Raw genomic sequence first — 11210 nt, 5'->3', positions numbered from 1 at the left:
TAGTAAACCTTTCAGAAACAGAAACCTAAACAGTTCAGAAATCTTTCAACCCCTTGAAAATTTCCAGATAAATAAATCATCTTAGTACCACACTTAAATTATTTTTGAGCTTCTTCCGAATTACTGCTACACGTTGTATAGCAATGTTCTGTGGACACAGGAGTATTTATCATTATAAATAGTAAGGATCCGAGAGTGGCACGTTTAAGTTGGACCTCAACACTGCTTAAGCTGGACCTCAACACTGCTTAAGCTGGACCTCAACACTGCTTAAGCTTGAGCTCAACACTGCACTACTCTCCATAATTTGCTAAGCGAAGCAAATTGTTAACAACGCCTGCTACTATATTATCTGTACTTACCTATCAGTGCCTGTGAAGAAGTAAGGTCCAGCTTAGAGCTGTATGCCCCATCTTCTATCCTCGTTGTAACTATTGTACTGTGTGTTAATGTTTCTGACATTCGAGTTCTCAAACGAGTTTGGCTTTAAATTTGAGGATGAAGAATTTTCCCACAACCTGTGTTTTCAATGCGTTGGTTGTACATGTACAGTCCATTTGCGCTCCAACATGCACTCCACCAGCGTATGACTGTCCCGTACCCAGACCATTCCCCTTACTAATTTGGGTGACTCTAGCCCAAAGCATCTGGCCTCCAACTATGAAATGATATACAGACATATACACAGACTGACAGACACTCTTACTTACAGGCATAAGTTATGATATCACATTATTTTAATCAGAAACAAGTCATTACTTCATCAAATCAATCTTTTGCCAAGTTATTACATATAGATATTCCATCCATTATTATATTTAATCACCTCGAATCCCTATCAACATTGACAATATAATTTTTATTAAATTTTGCAAAATATACAAAAGGTGGTACTGTTGATGCTGAGCCTATCGATCAAGTTACTGTTACTGCCACTGTTGATGAGCCTATTGATCATGTTACTGTTACTGCCACTGTGGTTGATCCTATTGATCATGTTACTGTTACTGCCACTGTTGTTGATCCTATTGATCATGTTACTGTTAGTGCCACTGTTGTTGATCCTATTGATCATGTTACTGTTACTGCCACTGTTGATGAGCCTATTGATCATGTTACTGTTACTGCCACTGTTGTTGATCCTATTGATCATGTTACTGTTACTGTCACTGTTGCTGCTGCTGGTGCTGGTTTAGATGTTGCTACTGCTGCTGCTGATGTTCCAGCTGCTGTTTCTAATGTTTCCGCTGTTCTAAGATATGCAGATGTTCTGTATGTACTGTACAGTATATACCAGGTATGCAGATGTTCTGTATGTACTGTACAGTATATACCAGGTATGCAGATGTTCTGTATGTACTGTACAGTATATACCAGGTATGCTGATGCTCTGTATGTACTGTACAGTATATACCAGGTATACTGATGCTCTGTATGTACTGTACAGTATATACCAGGTATGCTGATGCTCTGTATGTACTGTACAGAATATACCAGGTATGCTGATGTTCTGTATGTACTGTACAGTATATACCAGGTATGCTGATGTTCTATATGTACTGTACAGTATATACCAAGTATGCTGATGTTCTGTATGTACTGTACAGTATATACCAGGTAGGCTGATGTTCTGTATGTACTATACAGTATATTCCATGTATGCTGATGCTCTACAGAGACCGTGCATAATGATGATCGAGGAGCATATAAGCATATGGGAACATATCAAGGGTCCCAGTAGTACAATCGGGTTCGTTCACGACGCACAATTGAGAATTCCGGGTTCAAATCCCGGTCGGGACAGAAATGGTTGGGCACATTTCTTTTCACATTACGCCTCTGTCCACCTAGCAATGAGTAGGTACTCAGGAGTTAGCCAGCTTATTGTGAGGTTGTATCCTGGACGGGGTCAATTATTCGACCCTGGGGGCGGAACCTCGATAAAAAGCTAACGTGTATGAATACACTCTGGCTTCCTGTCCCCCGACACATTGAATTAAATTATATGCCTATCCCACGTGCAGTGTGTGCATATGGGATGCACATTCTAGGTGTGCATATGGGATGCACATTCTAGGTGTGCATATGGGATGCACATTCTAGGTGTGCATATGGGATGCACATTTTAGGTGTGCATATGGGATGCACATTTTAGGTGTGCATATGGGATGCACATTCTAGGTGTGCATATGGGATGCACATTCTAGGTGTGCATATGGGATGCACATTTTAGGTGTGCATATGGGATGCACATTCTAGGTGTGCATATGGGATGCACATTCTAGGTGTGCATATGGGATGCACATTCTAGGTGTGCATATGGGATGCACATTCTAGGTGTGCATATGGGATGCACATTCTAGGTGTGCATATGGGATGCACATTCTAGGTGTGCATATGGGATGCACATTCTATGTGTGCATATGGGATGCACATTCTAGGTGTGCATATGGGATGCACATTTTAGGTGTGCATATGGGATGCACATTCTAGGTGTGCATATGGGATGCACATTCTATGTGTGCATATGGGATGCACATTCTAGGTGTGCATATGGGATGCACATTTTAGGTGTGCATATGGGATGCACATTCTAGGTGTGCATATGGCATAAACATTCTAAGCTTGCTGATGTATTATATATAACGAGTATGATGATTCAGCATATATATACCGAGTATAATGATTCAGCATATATATAGCAAGTATAATGATAAATTTATGAGTACCGAGTACTATATCGAATACATTTATTGTGCATAATAAATGACTGTATGAACTAAACCTTATTCGTCTCTTTAGTGTGAATTAATAATTTGTGTCCTTCATGAGATTGGTTTCTAATTCCTGGAGTTAATTTTGTCATTTTCACCTTGTAGATCTTCAACTCAGTTTATCTTCGCTCTATACTACATCGGCAAATATGAATATGACCGAAAAGGTAAGATTAATGATTCTAACACGAATCTTATCAATTTCTCTTATGTTTTTCTTTACTGTCGAGTGAAATTGAAAAATTAACTCTCCAAAGCTCATTTACATATTTTTTTATGGTCTGATGCCTAGGGATGCGTTTTGCAAAGTACTCCTTACATTTTAAAAGACTAATTTACAATACGGTTGTAGTTGTTTATTTAGATTTAGCAACTCAGAACGAAATGTCTATGTAGCACAGGCTAAAGAGAGCCCGTAAAAATGCATTGATTTACAATGCTGTTGTTGTTTTAGATTTAGCTACTCAGAACAAAATGTCCATGTAGCACGGGCTAAAGTGAGCCCAGTAGTGACTTCGGTTATTCAGCGATATCCTTGTTACTGCGATATTTGCGAAAGAGTTTTAAATGGAGGTGAGTTTCCTCCTTTCCCTCAGTAACTTTTTCCTTCTGTTTAAGCGCACTGCTTTTAGTTTTGTTTTATTAACATTATCTTGGTTGCGGATGAAGATGCCGAATGTTCACTAGTGTGACCAATTCTTCAATTGTTTTTCTAATCATTGTAGTTGCTGTGGAATTTGCATCTAATGCAGCTGGTGTCATTGAATTTGATGTAAGTAATGCAATAGTGGCGCCTCTGCATCTGTTCCACAGATATAACACTCATCAACTATTAAGTTTATTACCTCCCAGCAGCACTTGTAACCAAATCTGAGTCTGTGTATGGCTATTGCATTGTCTCTGGATATCTTTTTGCCAGGTTTGAAGGAGTAGTAATAATGTAATAAGTAATAAGTAATTGAAATGTAATAAGTTATTACGAAACGAGTTCAAGCGTCGCGTCAGACTAGAAATAAAAAGGAATTTTGGAGAATTGATTTTTCTATTGCCATCGACAGTAAAAAGAAACATCTATATAAATATAAATGGAAATGTTCGTTTGTTCAAAATCGCTAATCTCCGAAAGTACTTTACCGATTGCTTTAAAAATTTCACACAACGTTCCATTCGCATCTGAGCGGATTTTTATATACATACTATATAGATGTCACGTCTGTGACTGGTAAAAAATCATCTTATTTCTGGAAAACTGTGTTTTTTGTGTTTTTCATGTGAGGGAAATCTTTGAAACCTCTTTACCGATTGCTTTGAAATTTTGACACAACGTTGCATTCGAATAGGTGCGTCTTTTTATATATCAACTATATACATGCCTCACCTGTGACAGGAAGAAACGTGATTTTTTTGAAAAACAGCGCCATCTGTTGGATGTAAGGGCAACATATGATGTAATCTCCAAAAGTTCTTCAACAATTGCTTTGAAATTTTGACACAACGTTGCATTCGAATAGGCACGTGTTTTTATATACCTACTCTATAGATGCCACCCCTGTGACGGGTAAAAACATGCGTTTTTGAAAAACAGCGCCATCTGTTGCACATAATGGCAACATACACGCTATATGAAATATGTAACGAATTCCATTTCAATGTTTCCAATTGCATTGATAAATTTTATTTTCATAGATTTCAATTTACTTTATTTTTTAGTGAATTATTTTGTGTGACATTGTGTTGGAATTGAGCTGTGCTGTTTACCATACCGTTCATTTCGTAAGTAAAAGTATAGATGCCACACCTGTTACAAGTAAAACTATCCTTTTTTAAAAACAGCGCCATCTGTTGCCTATAAGAACAACACACACATGCTATACGAGATATGTTACAATTCCATTTCAATGTTTCTGATTGTATTGATAAAATGAATTTTCCTAGATTTTGATTTATTTTCATTTTTATTTAATTATTGTGTGTGAACTGCATTGGAATTGAGCTGTGTTGCTTATCAGACCAGTTCATTTCGTGGGAATAGTATATTTATATATTTTTTTCATATTTTCATTTCATTTTCGTATTGTTTTCTTATATTTCAGTGATGAGAACATCAAATCACTTAATGTTCCCAATTTTCAGATGTGAACATCAGACCATTTGGGAAGGCATCGGACGAGGGAGTGAGGAATGGTGGGGATGACGAGGAGACGGAAGTGAGAGATGGTGGGGGAGGATGAGGGGACAATAGTGGGGGGTAATGGTGGGGAAGGACGAGGTGACGGGGAAGTTTGGGATGGTGGGGACGAGGGGATTGGGGGAAAGGAGAATTGTGAGGGAGGACAAAGGGACAGTGGAGTGGGGCATAGTGGGGAGGACGAGGGGACGGTGGAGCGGGGATTGGTTGCAAGGCGAAGAGACATGGGGACAGGGGAATGGTGGGAGGACTGTGGCTCAGCAACGGCACATGCCTTGCTGAGCCACAGCAACGCGTTGCCGGGTACTGTTAGTAAGAAATAGAGAAAATTCGTGTTAGAATTATTAATCTTACCTTTTCGGGCATATTTAACAACATATGTTTACAATAGAGACTGCTATCAATATATACTAATATATATATATTATATATACATGTCGTACCTAGTAGCCAGAACGCACTTCTTGGTATATATATATATATATATATATATATATATATATATATATATATATATATATATATATATATATATATATATATAATATGCAATTGACGATCACAAAACACTGATCATTTTATGCGGAAAATCCACAGAGAAATATGAAATGAGGTGAACGTTTCGGCTTTGTTAAAGCCTTTGTCAACACCAGACTGACAACACCAGCCGAAACGTTCACCTCATTTCATATTTCTCTGTGGATTTTCCATATATATATATATATATATATATATATATATATATGTATTATTAAATATGACCGAAAAAGTAAGATTAATAATTCTAACACGAATTTTCTCAATCTTTCGTACATTTCTTTTCACTGTTGGAGGTAAATCAAAAATCAATTCTCCAAAATTCATTTTTATTTCTAGTCTGACGCGACACGAGCGCGTTTCGTAAAACTTATTACATTTTCAAAGACTTTTAGTTTACAAATACACAACTGAATAGAACTTACACATCTCCTGGTTTCGTTTATATCTACATTTGAGTGAGGTGGATGGGATGAGGTGGCATTAATAGGGTATTAATTTCATCAACACAAGACAGAACAAGAGGTGGCATTAATAGGGTATTAATTTCATCAACACAAGACAGAACACGAAACAATGGGTATTGAAATGGAAGTGATGTAGAAGTTTTTCTTCTTATGATGTAGAAGAAGAAGGAAAGTGAAACGCCATGCAACCTCTGATGAGACAACTAACACAACACCTATACCCCCTATTAGACTATTTTACAGGAACTTCTTTTCCACAGCTCATAAAACAGAGGAAAGGGTCCTGAAAGATATTGTTAATAGAAACGTTATCCCTACAGACAAAAATCAGAGGATACAATTGACGATTTACTATAAAACCAGAACCAGTATATGGCCGGTTTCAAGTTCATGTCGACTAAGACTAAGACTAGTCGACATGAACTTGAAACCGGCCATATACTGCAGGTATGTTGACGACATTTTTACACAGGTACCTGATGTCAGACATCATACAACTGACGATTTACTATAAAACCAGAAAAACGGCCAGCCTACTCATGAGAAACTCTCCAGACACAAAGCAGAACGCTTTAAAAGAGACCAACGTCGTCTATGCCTTCAAATGCCCACTTGGGGACTGTAAGCTCCAAAAAACCCAGTATATAGGCAAGACAACAACATCTCTTTCTAGGCGTTTAACGATGCATAAGCAACAGAAAAGAAACATATAATCTCTTCCCACCACCAAACCATCGCCAGAGAAATCCTAGTAAACAACACAGAAATCATCGATAGATACAGCGATAGCAGACGGCTTGACGTTTGCGAGGCACTGCACATTAAGAAGTCAACACCAGCAATCAACAGCCAATTAATGCACAACTATATTCTACCCACCTCAAGACTCCGCTCCAATATAGAAGCATCAAGAAATATGGACCAATAGGCTTTCTACAATCACTTCCATTTCAATACCCATTGTTTCGTGTTCTGTCTTGTGTTGATGAAATTAATACCCTATTAAATACCACCTCACCCCATCCACCTCACTCAAATGTAGATATAAACAAATCGGAGATATGTAAGTTCTATTCAGTTGTGTATGTGAAAAGTCTTTGAAAATGTAATAAGTTTTACGAAACGCGCTCAAGTGTCGCGTCAGACTAGAAATAAAAATGAATTTTGGAGAATTGATTTTTGAATTACCTCCAACAGTGAAAAGAAATGTACGAAAGATTGAGAAAATTCGTGTTAGAATTAATAATCTTACTTTTTCGGTCATATTTAATAATATATATATATATATATATATATATATATATATATATATATATATATATATATATATATATATATATATATAAAAAGTTTGTGAGGGTACCACCTCTGGTGCCAATGTGGGGACCCATAGCCTCGGAGAAGAAAATAAAAAGTATTCAGAGGAGACCTTGTGGTCTCTCACTGAACACTAATATTATCTTCTCCTACCACCCCCATTCTTTTGTATGTACACATATATATTTACTTTATTTGAACTTTGTTACAAAAAAGGAGTTACATATGGGTTACAAAGATGGTTGTCATAGGTTGTCGAGTTCCTCCAGCTCCTCAGATGGCGGGCAGGAACCCTGGATGCAGTGCGCATTTCCCCTCTGTATCGCCACACTGAGGCGCTGGAAAAGAAAGCTTGCAGCTCTCGGGTCCCTTGTTGTTTCAATGAGCCTAGAACCCAGTTCCTTCAAAAAACTGGTAGCACTTTTACCCCAGGCGCCGAGCGTCTCAGAAGCAATGGGGACAAAATATATATAATATATACAAAATAAATATATATATATATATATATATATATATATATATATATATATATATATATATATATATATATATATATATATGTCGTACCTAGTAGCCAGAACTCACTTTTTGGCCTACTATTCAAGGCCCGATTTGCCTAATAAGCCAAGTTTTCCTGAATTAATATATTTTTTCTAATTTTTTTCTTATGAAATGATAAAGCTACCCATTTCATTATGTATGAGGCCATTTTTTTTTATTGGAGTTAAAATTAACGTAGATATATGACCGAACCTAACCAACCCTACCTAACCTAACCTAACCTATCTTTATAGGTTAGGTTTGGTTAGGTAGCCGAAAAAGTTAGGTTAGGTTAGGTTAGGTAGGTTAGGTAGTCGAAAAACAATTAATTCATGAAAACTTGGCTTATTAGGCAAATCGGGCTTTGCATAGTAGGCTGAGAAGTGCGTTCTGGCTATTAGGTACGACATATATATATATATATATATATATATATATATATATATATATATATATATATATATATATATATATATATATATATATATATATATATATATATATACTATATCGACCTCACGTCTGTGACGGGAAAAAACATGCTGTTATTGAAAAACTGTGTTTTTCCATGTGTTTTTCATGTGAGGGAAATCTTCGAAATCTCTTTACCTTTACCAATTGCTTTGAAATTTTGACACAACGTTGCATCGGAATAGACGAGTGTTTTTATATGACTACTTTATACATGCCTCACCTGTGACAGGAAAAAAAACATGCTTTTTTTGAAAAACAGCGCTATCTGTTGGACGTAGGAGCAACACACGCTTTAATCTCCGAAAGTTCTTCACCGATTGCTTTGAAATTTTGACAACATTGCATTCGAATACCTGCGTGTTTTTATATGCATACTATTTAGATGCCACACCTGTGACAGGTAAAAACATGCTATTTTTAAAAGAAAACAGTGCCATCTGTTGTACGTAAGACCAACACAAGCTATACAAAATATATTACGATTGCATTGATAAAATTAATTTTCATAGATTTTTATTTATTTTCATTTTGATTTAATTATTTTGTGAGACATTGCAATGGAATTGAGCCGTGTTGTTTACCATACCGCTCATTTCGTGGGTGATGTTTATTTGTTTCTTTGATCATTGTTTTTCTTTTCGTTTTTTAACTGTTCTTATTTTCAGTGCAAATGGGGGTGAAATTGAGCTGTGTCGATTGATCTGTGTTTGAATTGAAATATTTCGTTAGTATTTATTATTTTTGTTTTGAAAACATGAAAAAGGACGTTTTTATTTCACAGCTGCAAATGTGCAACAGCTATGAACCCACCGGCTACAGCGTTAACTGCTTTCTTCACGTTATGTAAAAAATGACGTGTAGAAAAAATGCGAAAACAATGCTGTATTCGGAAGTGCCTACGTATTACACATGGAATGCCAGTCGAAAATCATTTGAACGACGCAAACGAGGAGAGCGAGTAGACGGACAACCTGACATATTCAAATAAACTACGATAGGCAGACTGTACACCATGCATCCTAATCAGGATGAATGCTTCTTTCTTCGCACGCTATTGACAAATGTGCCCGATCCAACGTCTTTCCAGCAATTGAGATTTGTCAATTGAGATTTGTCACGTGGCATGATTTGTCAACATGCCACTTCCCGTAGTGCATGTCAAACTCTGAATTTATTGCAGAACGATCGGCATTGGGATGTATGCATTAATGACGCGTCCAACACGTCACATCCAAATCAAATTCGTGCATTGTTTGCAATCATATTGACCACCGGCTTTCCGTTAACTCCAACAGAGTTATGGGATAATTTAAAATCGCACATGGCTGAAGATATTATCCGTCGAATACGCAAAGAAAATTCAAATACGAACAAGGATTTTACAGCAAAAATCTTCAACGAAGCCTTGATAATGATTTAAGACTTGTGGTTAGATATCGCGAACAAAGTTTTCAATCAATTAGAAATGTCATCATTGAATCGATCTGCTGCTGCTTCGCTCGATGCAGAATTGCGTCGTGAACAACATTACAACACGGGTGATCTGTTGTCGTATGTTTAATCAAATATTCCTAGGCTAACGCTTGAGCGAAAAGACATTAACAATCAAATAATTCAATCTGTCAATAACGGGCTTGGAGAAGTCTTCTTAGATGCGCCAGAAGGAACTGGTAAAACCTTCCTAATTAGATTGATTCTGGCAGCATTTCGATCCCAAAATGGCATAACCATAGCTCTTGCATCGTCCGGAATTGCTGCGTCATTGCTACCAGGTGGAAGAACTGCTACTTCGACTTTGAAATCGCTATTGAACATGCAATTCATTGAAACTCCCACGTGCAACATTTCCAATGCATCCGAAATGGGGAAGAGTATTGCAGAAATGCAAACTTATTGTTTGGGATGAATGCTCAATGCCCCACAAAAAATCGTTCGAGGTTCTTGATCGATCATTGCAAGATTACCGTGGAAACATCAGACCATTTGGGAATGCATTAATATTGCGTGCAGGAGATTTCAGGCAAACATTACCTGTAATTCCTCGATCGACACCAGCGGACGAAATAAATGCTTGCCTGAAATACTGTACTTTGTGGCGCCACGTAAAGACATTTAAATTAACTACAAATATACGTGTAGTTATGTAGCTACTGCAAAACGATCCATCAGCTGAAATATTCTCACAAATTTTTAGAAATTGGGAACGTAAACAGGCTGGTTGATCTGACCTCAAGACAAATTTCATTGATCATAACTTTTGCAATTTAGTAACCACAAAAGAAGAATTGGCTGAAAAAGTATTTCCCAATATTGAAACCAATTATAAGAATCACGATTGGCTGAGTGAACGAGCTATTTTTGTGACCAAGAACAAAACGTCTACGACCTTAACAATATTATTCAGTCTAACATTCAAAGCGAGGCAGTCACATACAAGTCTGAGAAACTATTGTGGAAGCAGATGAAGCAGTTAATTATCCAACATCATTTTTTAATTCACTCGATCTGCCAGGGTCACCATCTACCATCACACGTACGGCAATTGAAAATCGGCGTGCCAATTAACATGTTGCGAAATATCAACCAGCCAAAACTTTGCAACGCCACGCGCCTTGCAGTAAAAAAATTAATCAACGACGTCGTAGAAGCAACAATCTGACAGGACCTTTCAAAGGGGAAGATGTCTTCATTCCTCGAATTCCTATGATTCCAAGAGATATGCCATTTCAATTTAAGAGATTGTAATTTCCGATTCGATTGGAGTTTGCAAACACCATCAACAAAGCTCAGGGCCAATCTTTAGAATTGTGCAGTTTATATTTAGACACGGATTGCTTCTCACGTGGACAGTTATAGGTTGAGTGTTTTAGAATCCGCATACCAGACAATCTCTATATCTCAACAGACAATGGA

The sequence above is a fragment of the Procambarus clarkii genome, chromosome 36, assembly GCF_040958095.1.
Source record: "Procambarus clarkii isolate CNS0578487 chromosome 36, FALCON_Pclarkii_2.0, whole genome shotgun sequence".
Lineage (NCBI taxonomy): Eukaryota > Metazoa > Arthropoda > Malacostraca > Decapoda > Cambaridae > Procambarus > Procambarus clarkii.
This window is presented reverse-complemented; position numbering follows the sequence as displayed.